Source organism: Macrotis lagotis, chromosome 1 (assembly GCF_037893015.1).
Source record: "Macrotis lagotis isolate mMagLag1 chromosome 1, bilby.v1.9.chrom.fasta, whole genome shotgun sequence".
NCBI classification, from domain to species: Eukaryota; Metazoa; Chordata; class Mammalia; order Peramelemorphia; family Peramelidae; genus Macrotis; species Macrotis lagotis.
This window is the reverse complement of record NC_133658.1, coordinates 933,545,548-933,571,181: the sequence shown is the minus strand read 5'-3', so window position 1 is coordinate 933,571,181 and position 25,634 is coordinate 933,545,548. Positions and strand designations below refer to the sequence as shown.

General features: G+C 37.8%; 1 protein-coding gene and 1 pseudogene across 1 annotated transcript in view; one reads left to right on the top strand and one right to left on the bottom strand.

The window, feature by feature from the left end:
- Positions 1–25,634, top strand: part of LOC141510699 (uncharacterized) — a 186,792-nt gene that overhangs the window by 73,395 nt on the left and 87,763 nt on the right.
- LOC141510282 (intraflagellar transport protein 57 homolog pseudogene) lies at positions 4,113–5,707 on the bottom strand (annotated as a pseudogene).

Genomic DNA, 25,634 nt, shown 5'->3' with positions numbered 1-25,634 from the left:
CTCAGTTTTCCTGATTTGTATTTGGCCCACATGGTTCTGGAAGAGAAAATGAGGCTGGGGACTTAAGACAGCACCCCCTCATTTCAATCCAATTCATGTACTTGTCATGGCATCACCTTCCAGATGTCTTGGTCCTCTTCATTAATGAAGGACACACATCATTATCAACATTATTTGCTAATATATTGGAATATAGTGGAATGAAGATAGTTTGGGATATGACTGAAATGTAGAGATTACAAGGAAAAACTTTATGTGGCTACCTGGATGATCTAAACTGCAAGTTACCTTGATCCAAAGCAGGAAATGGGCACTGGAGGCTGTAAGGAAGAGATTGGGGACAAGTAAGAGATCTTTAAGAATGAACTAATGATGATAACCATGAATTCTCGATCTTGAAGCTTTTCCAAAAATTAGAGAGATTTTACATGATGCCATCCATAGTTCTAAACTCAGACTTTATTTGGTCAAAATATATCCTGAATCTGAATCAGAATGTGGTCTCAAAGGTGCTAAAGTATTAAGATAATTATGGCAGATTGAAACCTAAAGGAGGGATTGCTCCTTATTTGGTAAAGGGATTAGATGTTAATCATAGGCCTTCTAAAGAATAACATTTAAGAAATTAAGTGATTAATTTAAGTGTTCTATAGGATACCATTTGGAACCATGGATGAAGGTGTAGTTGAATTAATTTTGGCTTCATTTTAAGTCTGGCAATTATCAATCAGATGGCATTTTTTCAGAATATTTGTGGGTGATCTTGGTTCTTCTTGGATTTTTGGAGACCTAAATGATTTGATTGTAAATGTAAAGTGCCTAATGTAAATGTTATAATCACTATTTAGAAATTCTGTTAAAAAAGTGAACTTGACTTGGATTCTCTCATAATACTATTTAATTGTTAAAAAAAAACTGATGTAAAAATGTTTAAAAACTCTTTAGAAAGAATTGTGTCTCTTGTAAATTTTGACAAAATTTTTTTTACACTAAGGTGAAAGAGGGAGAAAGCTTTGTATAGGAATCCCATTAAGCTAATTGCCCAGTTAGTATTGATGACCTCCATAAGTTTAGCCTTAAAAATAATAACTAAATTAAATATGTGTTCACCTTTAGAGTTTGTACTATTAGGAACAAATGCTACCCTCTAGGGTTTGACCTCTATAAAGAGCAAAATAGAAGTAGGTTAACATATAGTTTTATTAATATTTCCCTAAGTTCATTGAGTATGTAGGCATGGTGGGGGTGGAGGGAGGGAATCTTTGGCTAGAAAACTGCACTCCCAAAATGGAGTCTTGGAGTTTTTGTATAATTTGACTATCAGAAGGCAGAATCTGAAAAGCTACCTCAGGTTCTGTGCTTCAGGGAAGGGACAGGCTCTCCCTTTAGGATGGGGCAATGTCAATTCAGAATTGGGCAGAAGATCAGGATATGAGACATTCTATTAAAAGGAGGGCCTTCTCCATCATTCTAAAGACCTGCACAAAGCAATGTGAATCTTACCTCCTGAATGTTGGCACACCCAGTAACGCTTGATATAAGGGGTCATCAGTATTTTCAGATATCTCATATTAAATTCAGAAAATAATAGTTCCTACTTGCAACCGAACTTTAAAGGATCAAATGAGGCAGCCCCTGAAAAGCATTTTGCAAGCCTTAAAACCCCATCTCCATGTTAGTTGATAATTATGATTGTCCTTCATTCTTGAAGACCATGACATCAGGGAAGTGAGGCCATGACAAGCATGTGAATTGGATTGGAGTGAGGCAGAGTTGTGCTAAATCACCAGCCTCAATTTCTCCTCTGGAGCATCAGGGTCCAGTGGCCAGATAGGAATTAGGACAATTGGAGATTGTCCTGGATGTGTGGCAGTCAGGATGAAGTGACTTGCCCGAGGTCACACAACTAGTAAGAGTCAAATGTGTCTAAAAAAAAAAAAGAGTCAAATGTCTGAGGTCAGATTTGGACTGGAGTCCTCTTGACAATAGGGCCAGTGCTCTATCCACTGTACTACTCAGCTGCCCCTTTTAACCAGTTACTTAGGGTGGGAGTCAGAGTTGAAATAGGCTGCTTCTCCCCTCCTCTCCTTTCTCCCCTTCTCTCTTTCCCTTCCAACCTGGTCTTGTCCCCTCTTCAGTCCTCACCTCACTCAGCTCCTGGATGCTCCTTGACCCCTTTCCTGACCTCCAAGCTCTCTTCCTCTGCCCTGCTGTCCCTCAGAGTTCCCAGTGAAGGTTTCTCTGTCCCTGTTGAGTCCTTCTACCCTTACCCCATTGCTCTCTCCAATGTCTTGTCACCCAGCATCCTACTTTCTGCTCCTTGCCTTCCCATCTCTGCAGCTCCCTTCCTCCTCTTTCTCCTCTTGGCTTCTCTTCTTAGTCCAGAGATAACTCAACCCATGGCCACAGCTCAGGCTCAGAGCTTGGGGGTTCAAAGAAAAGAGAAGGAGGGAGGCAGGCAGCACCTGAGCACAGGTGGCAATTGGAGCTTCCCCTTCAGCCTCATTCTGCTTTCAGTCTAGATCCTGGCTCTACCAGATTTTCCATTTCTGGCTACAGCTGGGAGATAGTGGGTCAGACCATGAGACCCAGGCTCCAGGAGGATACATGCTTGGACATTAATTCAGGCAGGGTCACCTGATCATCTCTCAAGATTGGTTTTGCAGGTCAGGAGAGAAGCAGTCTTTATTTGAGGGCCACCATGCCTGGGTCTTCAAGGGAAGCTTGCCATGGTTGGGGGGGGGTCACCTTTGGTCTCAGAAGAGGCTAGACCACCATCCCAATTAAATTCCTGGGTGGATGACAGATTTGATATGCCTTACTTGAACTGGCAATGAAAATTATCCTCAACTTCTCCTCAACAAAATCTTAAGAAGCTCCAATGGTCACAAATAGTGTTTGCATTCTGGAAGGAACATAGAATTCTCCTTAATTTCTTCAATTAACAAGAAGTCATCAATCTGGTGAATTTTTTTGTTAGTTTGTTTTTGGTTTGTGCAAGGCAATGGGGTTAAGTGGCTTGCCCAAGGCCACACAGCTAGGTCATTATTAAGTGTCTGAGGCTGGATTTGAACTCAGGTACTCCTGACTTCAGGGCCAGTGCTCTATCTACTGCACCACCTAGTTGCCCCATGACACCTAGCCACCCCATAATTGTTTTTTAACCCATTTACATAAAAGTCATATTGTGAAAGATGAATTAGGAAGTATAAAGAAAAAGAAAGAAAAAACCTAAAAGAAGTTTTAAAAAGTGAAGAAAGTTTGCTTTGCTCTGCATTCGGAATCCAGTTTCCTCTCTGGGTGTGCATGGCATTTTCTTTAACAGTTCTCTCCTCTCACAGGTGCTGAGAGGACTGTGTCTATTATACTTGGTCATCTCATGATGTTGTTGTTAATGTGTGCAGTGTTCATGTGCTTCTATTCTCTTCTCTCAGCATCAGTTCATGTATTCCTTCCAGGCTTTTCTGAAGTTAGATTACTCAGGATTCCTTACAGAACACTAGTCCTCCATAGCATTCATTTACCTTAGCTTGTTCAGCCTTTCCCCAAATGCTGGGCATTATATTAAGTATTTCATAAAACTTCCCAATATATCTGTTAGTTTGCCTTAACTTTACAATGCCCTTTTCCTTCCTTATCCCTTTTATTAGAACTTTTTTTGTTTTTGCTTTGTCTGAGATCAGGATTGCTACCCCTATTTTTTTTTTACTTCAACTGAAGCATAATATATTCTGCTCCAGTCTTTTATATTGACTCTATGTGTAACTCTCTACTTCAAATGTGTTTCTTGTAAACAATACAGTATAGGATTTGGGTGGGGTTTTAATCTATTCTGCTATGGGCTTCTGTTTTGTGGGAGAGTTGATCCCATTCACATTTCCTTCTCTTCAATGTTTTGCTTCTAACTGTTGTATCTTTCAATCTGCTCTTCCTTTTCCCACCCCTCTTTGCTTTTCTTCTCCCTTTTCTTCACTTTTTAAACAAACATTTACTTTACCTTTACTTATCCCTTCCCTTTTATCAGCTTCTTCTTCTCCCTTCTTTCCAATTCTCCCCCTAATTCCACTGTAGAATAGGATAACTTTCTTTTTTTTTAAATTTCCAATTACTTTATTAAAATTATATTCCATTTCAAAGCCTTTAAATCACTAAATTCATCATCACACAATATATGTGAAATATATATGTATATATACACACATACACAAAAGAATAAGGTGTCTTAGACATTCTGATAATGTTCAGTGAGGCATAATAATTGTTTTTTAAATTAAGCAATATGAAATATAATTGAACTTAAGAAAAAACTGAACAGAGAACAAAATACAATAAATTTTAATAAGAACCTATTGCAGATTCTGGAATGATTGTTGCATGCATATCCCTAGTCATATTTGACTTCTCCTTCAGTTTTGACTGGAGTAATGTGTGTTCCACTACACCAATTCTAATGTCCATTTGGACTGTTTCTTGCTTCAGTTTGGTTAAACTCTGCTTAATCTTTACCAAAGGAGCACCATCAGTCATGCTGCTTCCCTTTTCTTCCGTTTCCAGTTTTACCTTTTCTAATTCTTCTGTAATCTCAGAAAGAGTTCTAGTTCTTTCAGTTACTCCTCCATTTCCCTGCTGGTATCTTTCCCTTGCCTCACTCAGTTGGGCTTGAGCAGCACGATATTCTTGAACCAAAAGCTCAAGCTGATTGTTGATGTATTTTTCTCGGCTGCTGATCTTTTCCAGGGTCCTACTGATCTCGCTATGGAGTTTGTCCAAAAATCCTTTTGTCTCTTTTAAAGCAGATTCAATTTCACTTTTGTGTTGATGCATTTGATCAACATGGATTCTCCAATCCTTATTATCAGTCCGAATGGTGACTTTCAGTTGTGGTAGTACACGTTCCACTTCTAGATTCCATTCTGCAGCATCTGTTGCAGATTCCAAAATATCTTCTTGTTTGGCAGACTCGTTCATTTCCAATCGGTAGGTCTGTGCCTTTAAAACATTGAGATCGATAAAATTTTCTTCATTATCAGTCTCCTCTTCCACAATTTCTTCCTCTACTTTATTTACTGTCAATTCTGCATCATCTTCTGGAACGGTTTCTTCTTCTAATTCTTCTACTGGGTATACTGGTCTTTTCCAACTGAAACCAACATATTTTAGGGATTCTTCAGCTAAGCAATCAAGGACATAACATACATGTTCTCCATGACCTGACTTTAATTTTGATGGAGGAAAATCTGCAGATCTCCCAAATGATCGGAGCTCAGATAATAGATTAGATATTGTTGCATTGGGGTCATCATATTCCTGCGGCTGTTCAAAGGGACATCCTGCTTTATTAATTAGCCAAGCAGCAAGAGTGCAGAACTTGTAAAACTGTTCACCTGGGTTGGTAGGTAAAGCAAAATAATGTGTGGACAGGGGCTTCAGGTTGTTCCTGCGCAGGATCTCCTCCTCGTAGCTGAGCAGCTTCAGCTGGGTCTTCCATCACCACGAACATGTGGCAGGTCGCGCCGGGGCCCTGCTCCACGTACAGACCCTCCCCGGCCGCATCCCCCCCGCGGTCCGAGCCGCAGCCCCTGCCATTTAGGCTGGGGGAGGGGCGAGCGCCCCGAGGTAGGCACCAAGGGGCCCCAGACCCTGCCCCCCGCAGGCCAAGCTCAACGCCGCCGCTAGGATAACTTTCTAAACTCAATTCAGAATTCATATTATTGGGGTGGCTAGGTGGCGCAGTGGATAGAGCACTGGCCCTGGAGTCAGGAGGACCTGAGTTTCAAATCCAGCCTAAGACACTTAATAATTACCTAGCCGTGTGGCCTTGGCCAAGCCACTTAACCCCATTGCCTTGAAAAATCTAAAAAAAAAAAGAATTCATATTATTTTCTCTTTGAGGCAAATCTGTTGGGAGTCAGACTTACACCCTCCCTTCTTTTCTTTTAGTATAATAGGTCCTTTGTGTCTCATCATGTGTTTTTTTTAATCTAATGCATCCTCTCGTTCATGTCTTATTTGTTTTATACCTGTCTTGTGTTCACACCCTCTGTCAAAGTATTCTTCTTTCAACTGTCTTGACAGAAATATAATTTTCAAAAGCCATAATTGTCTTTACATCATAATCAATTTAAACTTACACCTCTTTCAAGAACCTCCAATTGTCTCAATATAAAGACAGACCTCAAGAACTAAAGTATGATTATATCACAATCAGTTGGTACCCCCACTCTCTGTCTAAATATGCTCCTTTTAATTGTCATGAGAGAAATATAGGACTCATCATGTAATCATTTATATTTTTATGTTTTTCTTGAGCCTTATATTTGAAGATCAAATTTTCTGATCAATTCTGACCTTTTTATCAGGTAACTTTGAAAGTTCTTTATTTTGTTGAAAGGCAATCTTTTCCCCTGAAGAATAGACTGAATTTTGCAGGGTAGTTGATTCTTGGTTGTAATCCAAGCTCCTTTGCCTCTGATATATCATATTTTAAGCCCTCCAAGTCCTGCATAATTGCAACTGTGGTTTCCTGGTATTTAAATTGCTTTTTTTTGACTGCTTGCAGTATTTTCTCCTTCAGCTGAGAATTCTGAAATTTGGCTACAATATTCCTCGGAGTTGTTATTTTGGGATCTCTTTTTGGGAGGCATTTTTCCATAATTTCGTGCATGATTTTCTCCAGGCTATTTTTCTGATTGTGACTTTCAGGCAGACAAATAATTCACAAATTATCACTTCTGGATCTATTTTCTAGGTCTGTCATGATACTTTACATTTTCTTCCATCTTGTTTTGGTCTTTTGATTTTGTTTGATAGAATATTAATGTCTTCCATAGTCACTCATTTCCATTTGTGCAATTTTAATTTTTAAAGTTTTATTTTATTTAGTTAGCATTTTTCTTTCCTTTCCTTTTCTAGTTGGTTAATTATATATATATATATATATATATATATATATATATATATATATATATATATATATTAGCTGGTTAATTCTACTTTTTAAATTATAGTTTTCTTCAATTAATTTTTTATAATTTTTCTTCTTGACTTTTATTTCTTTTCTTCATTTTTCTTCTTCTCCTCTTTGTTTTTTTAAAATCCTTTTTGAGCTCTTCCAAGATGTCTTTTTGAAATTAATATCTTCATCAATCCCTAAGAACCTTTGCAAATAGGCATTTTGTCACTGCTTTTCTCTTCTGAGAAGCTCTTTTTATCACTCCTTTGAGAATAGTAGCTGTCAATGGTTAGTGCTTTTTTTGTTTACTGATCATTTTGTGAATTGGACTCTGTTCCTGTGGTTGTATATAGTCTCAAGTTGTTTGTTTTTTTTGTTGGGGCTCTAGTCTGTGGGGTTTCCTTATTACTAGTCTGCTCCCTGTGCTAGAGTGGTGCTAGGGCTTGAAACTTTGATATCCACACCTAGGTTGGGATCCTCACTGCTGACAGAGCTGCTCTGGGACCTTAGCTGTGTTGTGGCTAAAAGCATCTTGCTGACTTCCCATCTCACCTGCCTTTGGTGGGCTATACCACTGTTTTTACCAATGTAGAAGATCTTTCCTGAAGTTCCTCCAAATTATCTCACTGTGTTGGGCTGTTTTTTTTTATTTGTTTGTTTTTTGGGTGTACTGTCACTTTAGGATCCACTTAAAGTTCTTTTAAAGTTGTTCTGGGAAAAGCTCTGGGAGCTTCCCAGCTTTGCACTCCCATCACTTGGGTGTGCTCTTAAAAGTTTGTTATGGGGGCAGTTAGTTGGTACAGTGGATAGACCACTGACCCTATAGTCAGGAGGACCTGAATCCAAATCCAGCCTCAAACACTTGATATTTATTAGCTGTGAGACTTTGTACAATTCACGTAACCCCATTGCTATGAAGGAAAAAAAGTGGTTCCATTCACCTCCTTATCCTATTTTCTAGAAGTTTTCTTCAAAAGAAGTCTATTTCCATGAAGGCCATCCAAAGACAGTCAGTTTTAATTTTATTTGTCCCTAATTATCTTCCACATTCAAAAAGTATACCTTAACATACAAATGGAAACACTCAAAATAAATATCGACTGTACAAGATTAATCATCACACTTAACCTTTCATTAAAGAAAATCTGACTTATTTAGTATTCAGTTGCAGAGCATAGTTGTCTCCAACATCAGAGTCCCTTGGGGCGGCTAGGTGGCGTAGTGGATAAAGCACCAGGCCCTGGAGTCAGGAGTACCTGGGTTCAAATTCTGTCTCAGACACTTAATGATTACCTAGCTGTGTGGCCTTGGGCAAGCCATTTATCCCCATTTGCCTTACAAAAACCTAAAACAAACAAACAACAACAACAAAAACCAGAGTCCCTAACAGAAATTTTCTCTTTTGGGGAAGATATTCCACTTGGATCAAAATGAATATTGGGAGCTTTTGATATGACTTTGGGGATAGGGGATTCTCCTATCTAAATAACACTTCCAGCACCAACTTTCTCATTTTAAATTTAACCAAGAAGAAGATGGAGACAAATATCCCTATAAGACATCATTTATTATGAGGAACATGTGACGTGATAAAGGAGAGGTCTAGTAATTCTGCCTCAGACCAAGAGACCCCAGCTAGAGGTTACTTTACATGTTTATAAGCTAGAATACAGAATAGAACAGAAATTATCCAATTGACCAACATCAAAGAGATGAAAGATCATTAAAGACTGCTTCAAGGAAGTCAGACATAGCTCCCATATGCCATGAAGACCACCATCTTTATTTTTTTTTATTAAAGATTTTATTTATTTTGAGTTTTACAAATTTCCCCCAATATTACTTCCCTCCCCCCCCCCCACAGAAAGCAATTTGTCAGTTTTTACTTTGTTTCCATGTTGTACATTGATCCAAAGTGAGTGTGATGAGAGAGAAATCATATCCTTAAGGAAGAAACATAAAGTAAAAGAGATAACAAGATCAGACAATAAGCTATCTGGTTTTTTTTCTAAATTAAAAGGAATAGTCTTGAACTTTGATCAAACTCCATGATTCTTTATCTGGATACAAATGGCTTTCTCCATTGCAGACAGCCCAAAATGTCCCTGTTGCACTGATGGAATGAGAAAGTCCATCAAGGTTGATCATCACCCCCATGGTGCTGTTAGGGTATACAGTGTTGTTCTGGTTCTGCTCATCTCACTCAGCATAAGTTCATGCCAATCCCTCCAGGCTTCCCTGAATTCCCATCCCTCCTGGTTTCTAATAGAACAGTAGTGTTCCATACATATACCACAGTTTGCTAAGCCATTCCCCAGTTGAAGGACATTTACTTGATTTCCAATTCTTTGCCATCACAAACAGGACTGCTATGAAAATTTTTGTACAAGTGATGTTTTTACCCTTTTTCATCATCTCTTCAGGGTATAGACCCAGTAGTAGTATTGCTAGATCAAAGGGTATGCACATTTTCGTTGCCCTTGGGGGGTAGTTCCAAATTTCTCTCCAGAAAGGTTGGAGCAGTTCACAGCTCCACCAACAATGTATTAATGTCCCAGATTTCCCACATCCCTTCCAACAATGTTCATTGACCTTTCTGGTCATATTGGCCAGTCTGAGAGGTGTGAGGTCATACCTCAGAGAAGCTTTAATTTGCATTTCTCTAATAATTAATGATTTAGAGCAATTTTTCAAATGACTATGGATTGCTTTGATCTCTTCATCTGTAAATTGTCTTTGCATATCCTTTGACCATTTGTCAACTGGGGAATGGCTTTTTTTTTGAACTATGACTCAGTTCTCTGTATATTTTAGAAATGAGTCCTTTGTCAGAATCATTAGTTGTAAAGATTGTTTCCCAATTTACTACATTTCTTTTGATCTTGGTTACAGTGGTTCTGTCTGTGCAAAAGCTTTTTAATTTAATGTAATCGAAATCATTTAGTTTGTTTTTAGTGATGTTTTCCATCTCTTCCTTGATCATAAACAGTTTCCCTTTCCATAGATCTGACAGGTAAATTAGTCCTGGATCTTCTAATTTGCTTAGAGTATTGTTTTTTATGTCTAAATCCTGTATCCATTTGATCTTATCTTGGTATAGGGTGTGAGGTGTTGGTCTAATCTAAGTTTCTTCCATACTAACTTCCAATTTTCCCAGCAGTTTTTATTAAAGAGAGAGTTTTTATCCCAATAGCTGGATTCTTTGGGTTCAACAAACAGCAGATTACTATAATCGTTTCCTGCTACTGCACCTAGTCTATTCCACTGGTCCACCACTCTATTTCTTAGCCAATACCAGACAGTTTTGATGAAGACCACCATCTTTAAAGAATGACTATAAATTTATAGGTCCTAGCTAGTCTCAAAGGTGCTTGATGACGGCAGACTTACTGGCAACTGGGAAGTTTGATAAAACTATCTTAATTATTAAACATGGGAAAAGGACAGATAGTGCAAACTTCTTGGGAATATTCTAGAAGTCTTGCAAGAGATGTTATAATTATTTGGAGACAATATTTTATGAAACTATTGAGAACAAAATATTTCTTTAACTCAAAACAATTTTATTTTTAGTATTTAACATCAGGAAAGAATATATGGATTTTCTTTTATAAATCTAATTGACCATAATTTACTTGTTATTCTGCTGGTGGCAGGGTGGTGATGGTGATCACTTCCAAAGACCATAGGTATCTGGCAGCTTTCTTGGTGCTGAGCTGGATCCTAGAGTGGTGCTTGGTATTTGTGGTGAGCTGGTGGTGTTCCACATGTTCCACAATGTTCCAAGTCATGTTCCACAATGATTGGTCTGTATTACTTTTTCCTATTGCATACTATCTCATGTGCAATGTTTGGGTCAAAAGTGATGAATAATAATTAACTAAAGAGCACCAGAATTCCAGTTTTCAGGACACACAAACATCTAAAATGAGAACTTTCCACTCAAGGAGGACAATGTGAAATAAGTTGAGTCTTTTCCTCAGAATTTAGGCAATCCATTTGACTGTTAATAGTAATGTCATTTAGTATCATAATGTTTATTGAATCAAATGAAACTTGGGCAGGACTTAACTTTGTCATCAACTAGTCACTTTTTAGTTAACCTCTAAAATAACTAGAACTCTCCAGAGAAATGGAATTTTACATTTGGAGCTCTCAGCTTTGACTTTTCTTTAATTTTCACTGAGCAGTTTCTTAGATGTCTCTCACAAGAAGACCTACTAATCTTTCAGGCCTATTGGACTATTGTTATTGATGAGTGTGTACACACTCCATATACCAGTGATGAGTGGGATCAACTTTTTAGATGTTTTTGTACTTTTTTGTGTGTTTTGAACTCAGAGAGAGATCCCTGTTTACCATGGGAAACTGGACAATGTTTGTTGAACAGAAATATTTTAGAACTTTTCTAGCTCCTATCTCACAGTAGGAGATGAACAGTGATATCTTTAAAAGACTGCTCAGACCCTCAGGGGGCTACTGATCCTACTGCTGCTTCCAGTGAGTTTGTTATCTGCTGGCCTGGGCAAGGTTGTGACTGCAGCTCCCAATGTATCCATACCTACTGCTTCATCACTTGCCTGTTGCCACAGGACTTTGAGGTAGGTAAAAATAGCCAAATGGTGTGGGTGATGTCTTTCGATTCATACATTAATTAGAATTAAGTGAAATCTTTGACTTCATTCTGTCTTCCAGTTACCCAGTCCAGTGGTAAGACAATATAAAGACAACTGTTGATGACTTGGGATGCAGTGGATGACCTTGGTGTCTTCGATAGCTAATCGAACTTCTCCACAACGTATATTTCACCTGCCTTCATGGTCATTAGAACGTATTGTTCTTATCCACCCATTCCTCTTGCAGAATTCTTCATGTGCTTGTTGTAGATACTCCTCTAACTCCCTGCAGGATGTATAACCCCCTTCCCACAGCTATGCTGAATCTAGTTTAGCCCATATGCCAAAATGGTTTACTAGAGTTTCCCTGCTGCACACACTGTAGTTTCTTGGAGCCACAGGTCAGAGTTAGGGAGTAGGTGGACATCAAAGGGGAAAAGCAACCTTGCAAAGGGCTTAACCCACCTCCTAACAGAGGTGCTAATTTTCTTTGCACATACCTCAGAACAGGGGTATCCAACCTTTTTTTTTTTTTTAAGTTTTTGCAAGGCTAATGGGGTTAAGTGGCTTGCCCAAGACCACACAGATAGGTCATTATTAAGCATCTGAGGCCGGATTTGAACTCAGGTCCTCCTGACTCCAGGGCTGGTGCTCTATTCGCTGCACCACCTAGCCGCCCCTGGTGTCCAACCTTTTAGCTTTTGGGCTGCTTTGTCTCACATAGCCATTCTTGTGACTTATGGAGAAGAGTATTCAATACCCATTCTTGACTGTATTGCAATCCACTTCATAAAGGAGCACAAGAAAAATCGTGCTATGAAAAGCATCACAGGGTGAACACACCTGTCCTAGAGGTTGGAGAAGCCTGAGAAGCTGGTCTGTTAAGGTAATCCTTTTGACTTAGGTATATTTCCCACTGGGTTTGTTCTGTGAAAGGGAATATTAAATCTAGGTTGATTAAGTCTTAGCAAAATAGAATTAAAATCAATTTAAGATTTTTATAGAATCATGACTTTAGTGGAGCATATAACTTAGAAAGATATAAGAGTCTAAGTCAGAGTTAGGGACTAAATTTTGTGTCAGGGACTAAATTTTGTGTCATAGATTAGAGAAGGGAAATGGTTGTTAAGGCAATTTTCTCAGTTGAAAACCAAGAGTTTTAAACAAAAGAAATGTGCAAATTGAGAAATTACAATCAATGAAAGAGGTAGGAACAATCATTTAAAACTCAGAAACAAATAAAATTTATTGGGGTCCAGTCATGTAACCCTAGTTACATTTGTTGTTTTGCTCAGTGGAGTTATAGGCTGTATTGTAGGAAAGGAAGGGTTATAGAATTCTCTGGGTATCCCTTGAAGGACTTTTATTAATTAAAGAAGCCTCAAAGAGCTAAATGTTTGGACATTCCAGAATTACAACTATAAAAAAGTTCTGAACAAATTGTCTGCATCCCTTAAATAAATGTAAAGAATTACAAGGGTCCAAATGTCCAAGAACAAAAGACCTCATCATTCACTATATTCACAGTAAATGTTTTATTTTTTTAATATTAAGAAACCAGGGGATTGCACAGATATACTCAATTTCTTTCTTTTTGTCAGTCCACTTACTTGATATTTATAAATTTAGTATAAAGCATTTACAACACTTTCCAAATTTCAATAAATTTGCTCCAGTATAAACTCTCTAGATGTTGATCAAAATGTGAGTTGTCAAAGGATTTCCTAATGTTTGGTGTATTTTACATTTTTTGTTTCCAAATAATCTCCCTTCTATCCTTCCCTCATCCTCAAATCCACTGAGAAGGCAAGAAAAACAAAATTCATTATAAATATGTCTAGTAACAGGAAGCATTTAGATATTCATTGTTTTCACATTGAATAATTTTCTTTTTATCCCTGCTACCCCCAAAGAGCAATTCCATATACTACTGAGTGTTTTTAAAAAGAAAAAAAATGAGAACCATTTGCAAAAAAAATCAATTCAGAGAAACCTGGAAAGATGTACATGCATAGGGAAATGACCAGTACTAGACATACATTGTTCAATAAGGAACGATGAATGATTTAGCTAGTCTCAGCAATATGTCCTAGACAATCCTAAAATACTGATGATGAATCACAGTATTTATCTCTAGAGAAAGAATGAAGATTCTTTGAATAATGAATGAAGCATGCTATTTTTCACTTTCTTTACTTTTGTTGTGTAGTTCATCTTTTTGGACAATGATACTAATGTGGAAATTATTACATCATTGTATACTTGTAACATATCTATTTGCATATGTTCTCAGAGAGAGGGAAGAAGAGAAAGGGAGAGATGAATAGATGGATAGAATTTGGAATACAAGTTTAAATAAAAAATTTTTAAAAATTAAAAGAAATTTTAATAACCCCCCAAACCCCCAATTAATATATATAGGAAAGAACTTGAAAATATAAGCACCATTCAGCACATTTGAACTTCTTCCTCTGCTAAGAATTGGCATGTTTCTTCATCTCTCCTTTGGAAGTCACATTGGTTCTTAATAACTTTACTATATTCTCTTCTAATTTTTTGTGTGTGGGATTATTATTTCTTTTGACTTTGGTAGTGGTTTGGAGGTGGCTGGTGGATAGTGCACTGAGCCTGAAGTCTGGAAGACATGAATCTGACTCACATCTGAACCAGTTCCTAACTTAGTGACCCCAGGCAAATTCAGTTCTCTTTTTGTCTGACAACAATATGTACAGGATCAACTTGAGAAAGTAATAGGAAACCATTTTGGTATCCTTGCCAAGTAGACCCCATTGACAATATGGTCCATGGGGTCACAAAAGGTCAGACATGGGAGACTGGGCGTCAAGTTCCCCTTCTCACCATTCTGACTATGGTCCTGGATAAGCTACTTTACCTCTCAGGGGTGTAAGAAACTCAAAATCCATGAGGTACAGAAAAGTTGCTCTCATGCCCTGGGAGAAGAATTCCTTGGCAGAAGACAACAATTTAGATTTGGGAGAAATCTTCCCCATATTTAAACTTATTTATTCTGCTCAGTCTAATATAAAACCTCAGCTAGAGAATAGAGATTGAGTTTTGATTGAAGATTTTTCCAATTCCACAGAAAGTTTCTTATCAGTGTGAACACAATGATATGCATGCATCATTAAGCTTTTCCTGAATCCTTTTCTATTCATTGCATGTATAAGGCTCCTCTCCAGTATGAATCGTCTGGTTGTCTTATAAGTCTTGTGATTTGATTAAAGGCTTTTCCATATTCTTTACATGTATAGACTCATTTGTTTTGTGAGCACTCTGATGCACATGCAAATTTGAGCTTCTCCTGAAGGCTCTTCCACATTCTTTACATGTATAAGGCATCTCTCTAGTATGAATCCTCTGGTGGGTTCTAAGGTGTACATTTTGGTTAAAGGCTTTTCCGCATTCATCACATGTATAAGGCTTCTCTCCAGTGTGAATCCGCTGGTGGGTTTTAAGGTTTGAACTTTGATTAAAGATTTTCCCACATTTATCACATGTATAAGGCATCTCTCCAGTGTGAATCCTCTGGTGAGTTATAAGGTTTGAACTTTGATGAAAGACTTTTCCACATTCGTCACATGGATAAGGTTTCTCTCCAGTGTGAATCCGCTGGTGTCTGTGAAAGCCTGAACTATCTATGAATTTTTTCCCACATTCCCCACAAATATAAGACCTCTCCCCAGTGTGAGTCATTTGATGGTTAATAAGCAATGTGGAGGTATAGAAGGCTTTCTCACATACATCACATTGAAAGGGCTTCTGTCCAGCATGATACCTTTGATGTAAGGTCAAATATGACCTCTGTCTGAAAGTTTTTTCACATTCCTTACATTTGTAAGGTTTCTCTCCAGTATGAACCCTCAGATGTATTGTGAGGTATGATGACTGAGTGAAAGATTTCCCACAATCATTGCATTTAAAAGGTTTCTCTCCAGTGTGAATTCTTTGGTGTATTTTAAGTTTTGAGGGGAAATGAAACTCTTTCCCACATTCACAACACTCCAGAGGCTTTTTTTCAGTAGGAAATGTTGGAAGATTAGTCACTTCACTGAAATATCTCTCCTGATTTTCCTCCTTCATCTGTTTCTGGCTCTCACATTCCTTGGCATCTCCCAAATCAGAGTAGAAAAGATACTCCATTTCCCATTCTTTTATGATGATCACTTCCAGGGATGAATCTTCTTTTGGTCTTTTCCTTAAGTGCAAGTCTGAAAAGGAAATAAAAATCTAAGTATCCCCATTATCCTGAAGTGGGAAAAAAGAAGGTGATATCCTAGGCATGGAGTAAGAGAATGGAAAATGGTGTCCTTAAAGAGGAGGCACATGGCAATGAGGTCTCTCATTCATGGCCTTCTAGACTGAGGTGATATTGGGCAGGGGACAAAGGAAGGGAAGTGAACAATCACCTAAAGACTAAAGAGGTAGAATAATGCCTATTCAAGGTGATCAGAGCAGGGAAAAGGAATCAGACAGAAATGTGGGGTGTTTAGAGATAGGATCAACTAAGATTGGGGTTTTCTGTATAACTGCAAATAAGGGGAACAGGAAGAGGCTCCATAGGAACATATGCAGAAGGGGTCTTCTGTCAAGGAAATTTTCTTCCAGGGCAGGGGAGCAACTTTTCTGTAATTCAGGGACTCTGAGTGTCCTACACCCCTGAGAAATGAACTGGAGATCAAGCTGAGGCAGACAAGGGGGCTATCAAGGACAGTAGTTGACTCCACTGGTATCTCAGACACATGACCCAGGACAAGGACACCTTCCAAGAACTTCTCAAAACTCTTTCCTCAACTTCCCCTTCCATACCTGTCTATCCATACATTCTATTATGGGTCAGGCTTCTGGTCTTCACTGTGCTAAGAAACACTCAGCTTCAGATCGTGTCTTGAACTTCTGAGACTTCTGTATTTTTGAAGCATGTAGGTCCCACCTATGAGGGCACCCTCCAGGTTTGCCAGCTGGTCCCCCTTGTCTCCTTTCAACTCTGAAGGCTGCATTGGCCCAGCCTTCTGGGGAATACATATTTGGGGTTCATCTCTTGACCCTGTTCTTGGGGCTCCCTGCCATTGGAAAGGGGTCAGGGTGTCCTGGGATTGGAGCCTAAGAAGGGGCAGCAATTCCCTCCAGCTCTGCAGCATTGATTGGTGACTGGAAGCTGGGCTCAGCCAGTGCCTTCTGGACAGTGGGATCCCACCAACCAAGAATCTGATGGGAGGCTTCCAGGGATCTAGGTTTTGTCTCCAACATAAGGTCAAGGCTTACGTAAAGAGCTCTGGATAGGAATTCAGACAGAGAGTACAATGTCTGTCTAAATGGGGCTTCCCTCTCCCCCAATCCATCCAAGATCCTAGAATTCAGAAATTTAACCTTGGGCTCTGGGGACAGGGGAGGGGGAAAGGAGGGATTCCCTGCCCCTCCCATTGCTCTGGGCATTCTCCCTAGAATAACTGAGTCTCTAATGAGGTCAGAGTCTGGGCAGGAGAGGGCAGAGAAAGGGAAGGAGCCCAGGAGGGCAGCCAGTGACAGGGAGGATAGCATTTCCCTCCCAGTCATGGAAGTTCATGGAGACTGGGAGCAAGCGAATGGGGAGGATGGTAGAGCCCAGACTGAGAGGCCCTGGATGGGGAGGTCCCTCCATCTGCCACTGGCATCTGCTGTTGCTGTGTTACTTTACCATGAGCAACTGGTATGAGTGGGGGGCTTTATGGATGCAGAGGCAGAGAAGCCCGGAGTTCCAAACCTGCTGGAGACACTTCCTAACTCTGTGATCTTGGCCCAGTCATGAGCTGTGATTGACTCAGTTTCCTTAACTGTCAAATGGGCCTGCCAGGGCTGTTGAGGAGCCAATGAGATCATCTTTGTAAAGTATCTGTCATACTGTAGGTACTTAATAAATGCTTGTTTCCTTAAGGGTTTTCCCAGACCTCTTATCCTATGTTCCTCAGAGCAACCCTTGAAGGAGGTACCTTTATTATCCCCACTCTACAGAAGATGAAACAAGGCTCAGGGATTTTGAATGATTTGTTCAGGGTCTCATAAAGAGTCCCAAGAGAACCTACCCCATTGTCCTTGGAGCCTCTCCTAGCCTGCTCTCCTTTCTTCCCTGGAGATGATTCTTCCTCTTCTCCCCCTGACCCAACCTTGGAAGGGAGCTCTGGAAATCCCCCCCACAATTATTAGGTGCCTCCTGAGGGAGACAGAGGTATGGGAAATGGGACAAGAAAAAGGAAAGGCCTCTGAAGGGAGACTCACCACCACTACCAGAAAGGCCCCTGAAGGGATACTCACCACTACTGCCAGAGCTGCAGGGGTCCTGCCTTGGTTTTCCTAGGGGGCTGATGCCCAGCTCTTCTCACTGGGCTTGAGATTTCTGAGAGTGAGAAGCTCTGGCCCCAAAACCCTTCCTTTTAAGACTAGCCCCAGCTCCTCCCCTAGGCACCAGGTAGTGAGAATTCCAGTAATCTCCAGGAGGGTGGGGTCATGTGACCTATCAATCAATCAACATTTAATTAGCACTTCAAATGAACCAAGCACTGAGAATACAAAAAGAGGTATGAAAAACAGGCAGTCCCTGCCCTCCAAGAGTTTACAGTCTGATAGGGGTGCAACATACAAAGGTCTACCAAACAAGTTCTATACAGCATAAAGAGAAAATACTGAAAAGAAGGGAAGCACTGGAATTGAGAAGGGTCAAGAAAGAGGCACAGAGCCTGGAACCTGAGCCAGGTGGGCTCAAATGTGGGCTCAGACACTTGCTGATTGGGCGAACCTGGGCAAATTGCTTTATCCTGTGTGCCTCAGTTTCTTCATCTATAAAATGAACCAGAGACAGGTAATTCCAACCCCTCTGGTATCTTTGCCAAGAAAACCTAAACATGGTCAGATGTGTCAGACATAACTGAAAACAATAACACTGTGCAAGATAGAAGTTTGGTTGGGACAAAGAAAGCCAGGTTGATAGTACACTAAGAGGAGGAGGGAGAACATCTGAGTGATTGCAATGGTCTGAAATAATGCCTGGAGATGAAAGATGGAATTGTTCATGGAACAGCCAGGAGACAAGTGTCAGTGGATCAGAGTTCATCCAAGGGACCAAGGTATTAGAAGACTGGAAAGGTGGAAGAAGACTTGGTGATGAAGGGCTTCAAAGGCCAGCAGAATATATTGAGTTTGCTCCTGAAGGCAAAAGGAAACCCCTGAAGTTTATTGGGTTTTGGGGAGGGACCTTCTCTGATGAAGGCTTTAGGATCATCACTTTGGTGACTGACTGGAATATGGCCTGGAAGGAGGAGAGCCTTAAGGCATGGAGACACTGCCCTCCTTCTGTAAGAACAAGTGTTGTAAAATTTCCTTTTCTGCAAACTTGCCAAGTTCCTTGGAACCTTCTACCTCAGTAAAAAGCACAAAATATTATTGACCTTGTGAAAGAAGTTGCTAAATGTTGTGAAATTCTAAAATAATAACTTGGTTTCCTGAGGAAGGAACATCCACCACCAAAATTTTGTGGAAGAGACGACTTGCAAATTTGCTTATAGTATAGAAGTGATTTATGGGATAATATGTGATTACAAACTTTATGAAATTAAATCTGGAATAGTAAATATTGAAGTTGGCCAACCTAATGTCATCAGATTACAATCCTAAAGATTTATTTTTTGTCTTGGAGGTTTACTATACAATTCCTTAAGAGATGGACATTTCTTAGTTGGGAGATTTACACTAAGTAACCAGTTTTTCTAGATTTTGATTGAACTATCATTTATTCACTGTCTCTGTGGAATTCCAGAATGTGTAAAGGGGGGCAGGGCTGATAAAATGGAGGGCAGACTGAGGGAGGTGATATTCAGAAGCAAAACACTGGATGAGGAGGGATAGGAGGAAAGGAGGGAGAAAAATGATAGAGGGGAGATAGGATGGAGGATAATAAAGAGTCAATAATTAGAACTGGGTATGTGAATGGAATACTCTCCCATAAAAATGGAAGCAGATGGCAGAGTGGATTAAAAATCAGAATTTCAGAATATACTCTTTACAAGAAACAGATCTGAAGCAGATTGATACACACTAGTAAAAGGCTGGAGCAGAATACATTATGCTTCAGCTGAAGTAAAAAAAGCAGGGTAGCCATCCTGATCTCAGACAAAACAAAAGCAAAAATAGATCTCCTCAAAAGGGATAAGGAAGGAAACTGTATCTTCCTAACAGATACTATAGATATTGAAACACTTTCAATACTAATCGTATCCACATCAAGTGTTATAGTATCCAGATTCTTAGAGGAGAAGGTAAATGAAAGGAATACACCTTTTACTCAGTGGTAAATGACACCTATACATAAATTGACCATGTACTAAGACATTAAAATCCACCCTATCAAATACAGAAAGGCAGAAATACTGAATGCATCCTTTTCAGATTATGAGAAAATAAAAATTGCACGTAATAAAGGGCAATGGATAGAATAAAAGTGAATTGGAAAGTAAATAACCTAAGTTTAGAGTATGAGTGAATCAAACAACAAATCATAGAAATAATTAACAATTTCATTGAAGACAGTGATAATAGTGAGACAAAATGTCAAAACTTGTGGCATACAGTCAAAACAGTTATTAGAGGGAAACGCTAAATGCTTACATGAATGAAATACAGAAAGAGATTATCAATTAATTGGGCATGCAACTATAAAAACATCTAGAAAAAGAACAAATTAAAAATCTCCAAAAGTCTGGAAGTCAAAGGAGAGGTGAATAAAATTAAAAGTAAGAAAACTATTGAGCTAATAAATAAAATTAAGAGTTGGTTTAATGGGAAAAAATCAAAGAGCTAAACCTTTCATGAAGTTGATTAGGAAAAGAAGTAAGAAAACCAAATTACCACTGAAGAGGAAATTAAAATAATAATTTAGAGCTATTTTGCTCAACTTTTTGCCAATGAACCTGACAATATAAGTGAAATGGATGAATAAATACAAAATATGTTTCCCAGATTAATAGAATAGATTAAATACTTAAATAATCCCATTTCAGAAAAAAAGAATGAATCCAACAAGGAAATTCACAAGGAAAAAAAAAATCCTGGGCCTGATGGACTTACAAGTGAATTCTACTAACATTTAAAGAATAATTCATATCAATTCCATAGAAGAAATTAGGAAAAATAGGTGAAGAAGGAGTTCTGCCAAATTCCTCTTATGACAACAATATTGCACTGATACCTAAACCAGCAAGAATCAAAACAGAGAGGAAATTATAGACCAATTTTCCTAAAGAATATTGTTGTAAAAATTTTAAATAAAATATTAGCTAAAACAAATTATCACTAGGATGATATACTAATTCAAGATGGGATTTATACCAGGAATATGGGTTTGATTCAATATTAGGAAAATTATCAGCATAAATATACCATATCAATAACAAAACTGACAAGTCATTTGATTATCTCAAAAGATGCTGGGAAAGCTTTCAGCAAAATACAGCACTCATTTCTATTAAAAACAGTAAACAGCATAGGAATAAATGGAATTTTCCTTAAAATGATAAGTAGTAGCTATCTAAAACTATCAGTAAGCATTAAATGTAATGGGTATAAGCAAGAAACATTTTTTTTTAGGTTTTTGCAAGGCAGATGGTAATTATTAGGTGTCTGAGGCTGGATTTGAACTCAGGGACTCCTGACTCCAGTGCCAGTGCTCTATCCACTACACCACCTAGCTGCCCCCTTTCTTTTAAATTTTTTTTTTCAAGGCAAGGGGATTTAGTGGCTTGCCCAAGGTCACACAGCTAGGTAATTATTAAGTGTCTGAGGCTGGATTTGAACTCAGGGACTCCTGACCCCAGGGCCAGTGCTCTATCCACTGCCCCTACAAGAAACATTTTCAATAAGATTAGAGTGAAACCAGGATGCCCAATATCAATCAATATCATTCAGTATTATGTTCAAGATGTTAAGCTTCCTAGTTAGAGAAGAAAAAGAAATTAAAGAAACTAGAATAGGCAAGAGGAAACAAAAATCTCATTCTTTGAAGATGATATGATAGCTTTCTAAGGGAATCCTAGATCAGCTAAAAAAGTGCTTGAAACTATTAGCAAGTTCAGCAAAGTTGCAGGATATAAAATAAACCCACATAAATCATCAGCATTTTTATATATTACCAACAAAGCCCAGCAGCAAAAAATAGAAAGAGAAATTCCAGTTTATAAATTTGATTCAAATACAAAATCTCATTCACATCATTGCAGAGTTTAACAAAGAATTTAAAAACCAAAGAAGAGAGGAAGAAGAAAAATGGAACAAAGAAATGAAAATCATGCAGGAAAATTGTGAAAAGTTGACCAAAGAAATCAACTCTATTAAAAGTAAAAATAATTAACTGGAAAAGGATACACAGAACCTAACTGAAGAAAATAAAAGCCTAAAAATTATAATTGAACAATTAGAAAGCAATGAATCTACAAGACTACATGATTCAATGAAACAAAATAAAAAGACTGAAAAAAGCTGAAGAAAATGTAAAGTGCCATCTTAGGGAAAATGAATGACCTGGGAAACAGATACAGGATTCACAATCTATGAATCCTCAGACTACTAAAAAGCCTGGACCCACAAAATAACCTGAAAAACATCATGCAGGAAATTATAAGAAACGGCCCAAATCTACCAGAATAAGATAACATTGTAACCATTGAAAGAATCCACAGAACCCCTCCAGAAAGAGAGCCCAGGATAAAAGTTCCAAGGGCTTTAATAGCAAAATTCCAGAACCCTCAAATAAAGGAGACAATATTGCAAACAGCAAAAAGAAAACAATTCACATATAAAGGAAACACCATCAGACTAAAACAGGACCTATCAGCCTCAATTGAAGGATTGGAAGAACTGGAATAACATATTTCAGAGAGCTAAGGACCTGGGATTATAACCCAGAATGTACTACCAGAATGTACTGCAAAATTCAGCATATATTGACAGGGAGAAAGATGGATATTCAAAGAAATAGAGGACTTCCAGAATTTCCTGACACAAAGACCAGAACTGAACAGAGAATTCAATGACCCAATACATGATGGAAGAGTTGCATTAAAAAAGGAAACTGAAAAGGGGCCTGAAAAAAACAAAACAGTTTTAAACAAATATTGATTGACTATCAAATTGTATACAACCCTTAAATGGAAGATATAACACTTCTAATTCTTTAGAACTTTACTTCTCTACAGATAATTAGAGGATAGAATATAACTGAAGAGAATGAATCTAAAGGATATGGGTATAATTGGGTTTTGTCTCTCCATTGAAGAGGTCCAAGATGACATCACTATGTTTGAGACAAAAAGCTCTGGAAAAAAAAGGGGTGTTAACTTTGACTTAAGTGTCTCATTATACTTTGACTTACTTTGTCTATTGAGGGCATCATAATGAAGGCATCACAAACTGTGAGGACCTGAGACAGTGTTCTCTGTTACTTGCAATCATTTGTAAAGTTCTCAGTGAGACCTCCAGAGCCTCCCAGTACTTGGAGATCTTCAAAATTCTTCAGTTAATTAGATAAGCCTCCAGTACTTCACTTAACTAGGGTTAAGTACCCTGGGTATAAAGTGGCATATTCAATAGACCTCTCTTAATTTAAAAAGGTGTTAAGTACCTTGGGTAGGGAGGGCAGGAGGTAAAGTGTGAAAGAAGATAGGTCTGGGGGGAGGGGCACAAATAGTTCAAGAAATGATATGGTTTTGGATGCTTTGGCTTGTGAGGAGGATTGTGTGTACTTGAAAGATACTTGAAAAGGGGGTAAGGTAAAAAATTATTGTAATTATAATTTGATGCAATTTGAATCAAAGCTGCTTATCAATCAACCAAGTAAACAATCTGTGCTGATATCTTGATAACAATAGGAGCTAATTAAGCAATTAATCTAACTGTGATTGATTATATCTGATTAATAATATTAGAACTATAAATAGCATCAAGGGAAGAGGCACAAAGATAATTTTAGAGGGAAAGATGGGAGAATGCTAAGTATATTCTATTCAATAGATTTAGCCCAGTGAGGGAATAAAATACATTCCAATTTGGGTTTAAAAATCTAACTTAATCTACAGGGAAGGGGGGGCTGGGAAAGGGAAAGATACAGGAAGGAGGGACTGACAAAGGGGAAGGGAAGCATAAGTGAAAATAAAATTAAAGTTAATCTTTAAAAAAAAGTCAAAGGGGGAAGGTAGTAAAATTTTGATGAGGAGGATTAAGAGAAAAGAAAAGAAAAACATGAATGGAGAAAGATATCATGGAGGGAAATACAGAATTAGTAATATTAACTGCAAATGTGAATGGGATGAACTGTCCCGTATAATGGAAGCTGATAGCAAAATGAATGAAAAACCAGAATCCTACAATATGTTGTTTGCAAGAAACACATTTGAAGCAGAGAGATACACACAGGGTAAAGGTAAAAGACTGGAGCAAAATATATTATGCCTCAGCAGAAAATTCTGAGGTAGTGATCCTAATCTCAGATCCTCAATCTCATTTAAAGGGATAAGGAAGGAAACTACATCTTCTTAAAAGGTACCATGGATAATGAAACTATATCATTACTAAACATGAAGCTGAGTGAATTTCAAGGAGAAATAGACAGCAAAACTTTAATAATGGGGGACTTCAATATTCCTCTCTCAGAACTAGATAAATCTAACCACAAAGTAAACAAGAAGGAAGTTAAGAAGGTAAATGAAATCTTAGAAAACTTAGATATGATAGATGTCTGGAGAAAACTTAATGGAGATAGAAAAGAATATATCTTTTTCTCAGCAGTACATGGCACCTTCACCAAAACTGACCATGTTCTAGGGCACAAAAACCTTAGAATCAAATGCAGAAAGGCAGAAATAATAAATACATACTTCTCAGACCATGATGCAATAAAATTTACATGTAATAAAGGGTCAGGGAAAGATAAACCAAGAACTATTTGGAAATTAAATTTATCTTAAATAATGGCTGGATCAAATAGCAAATAATAGAAATAATCAATAATTTTATCCAAGGAAATGATAATAATGAGACATCATGCCAAAATTTATGGGATGCAGCCAAGGAGGAATCTTGAGGGGAATCTTTACATCTCTAAATGATTATATGAATAAAATAGAGAAAGAGGAGATCAATAAATTCGGTATACAACTAAAAAAGTTAGAAGAAGAATAAATTAAACATCCCCAGTTAAATACCAAATTAGAAATTCTGAAAATCAAGGAAGAGATTAATAAAATGGAAAACAAGAAAACCATTGATCTCAAATAAAACCAAGAGTTGATTTTATGAAAAAAACCCCCAAAAGACAAATCTCTGGTTAATCTGATTTTAAAAAAGAAAGAAAATAACCAAATTACCAATATCAAAAATACAAAGGGTGAACTAATCACCAATGAGGAGGAAATCAAAGAGATAATTTAGAGCTACTTTGCCAAACTGTATGCCAATAAATTGGGTGACTTGAGTGATATATATGAATATTTACAAAAATACAAACTGCCCAGATTAACAGAAGAGGAAATAAATTACTTAAATAACCCCATTTCAGAAAAATAAATGGAAAAAAACCCATCAATAAACTCCCTAAGAAAAAGTCTCCAGGTCCAGATGTATTTACAAGTGAATTCTACCAAATATTTAAGGAACAATTAATTCCTATTTTACATAAACTATTTTAAAAAAATAGGAGAGGAAGAAGTTATGCCAAACTCCTTTTATGATACCAACATGGTGCTGTTACCTAAACCAGGAAGAACCAAAACAGATGAAGAAAATTATAGACCAATCTCCCTAATGAATATTGATGCAAAAATCTTAAATAAAATTTTAGAAATAAGACTATAGCTAGTTATTACCAGGATAATACACCATAATCAGGTTGGATTCATACTAGGAAAGTAGGGATAGTTCAACATTAGGAAAACACTAAATATAAATAAACGTATCAATAGTAAAATCAACAGAAATCATATGATTATCTCAATAGATACTGAAAAAGACTTTGATAAAATACAACATCA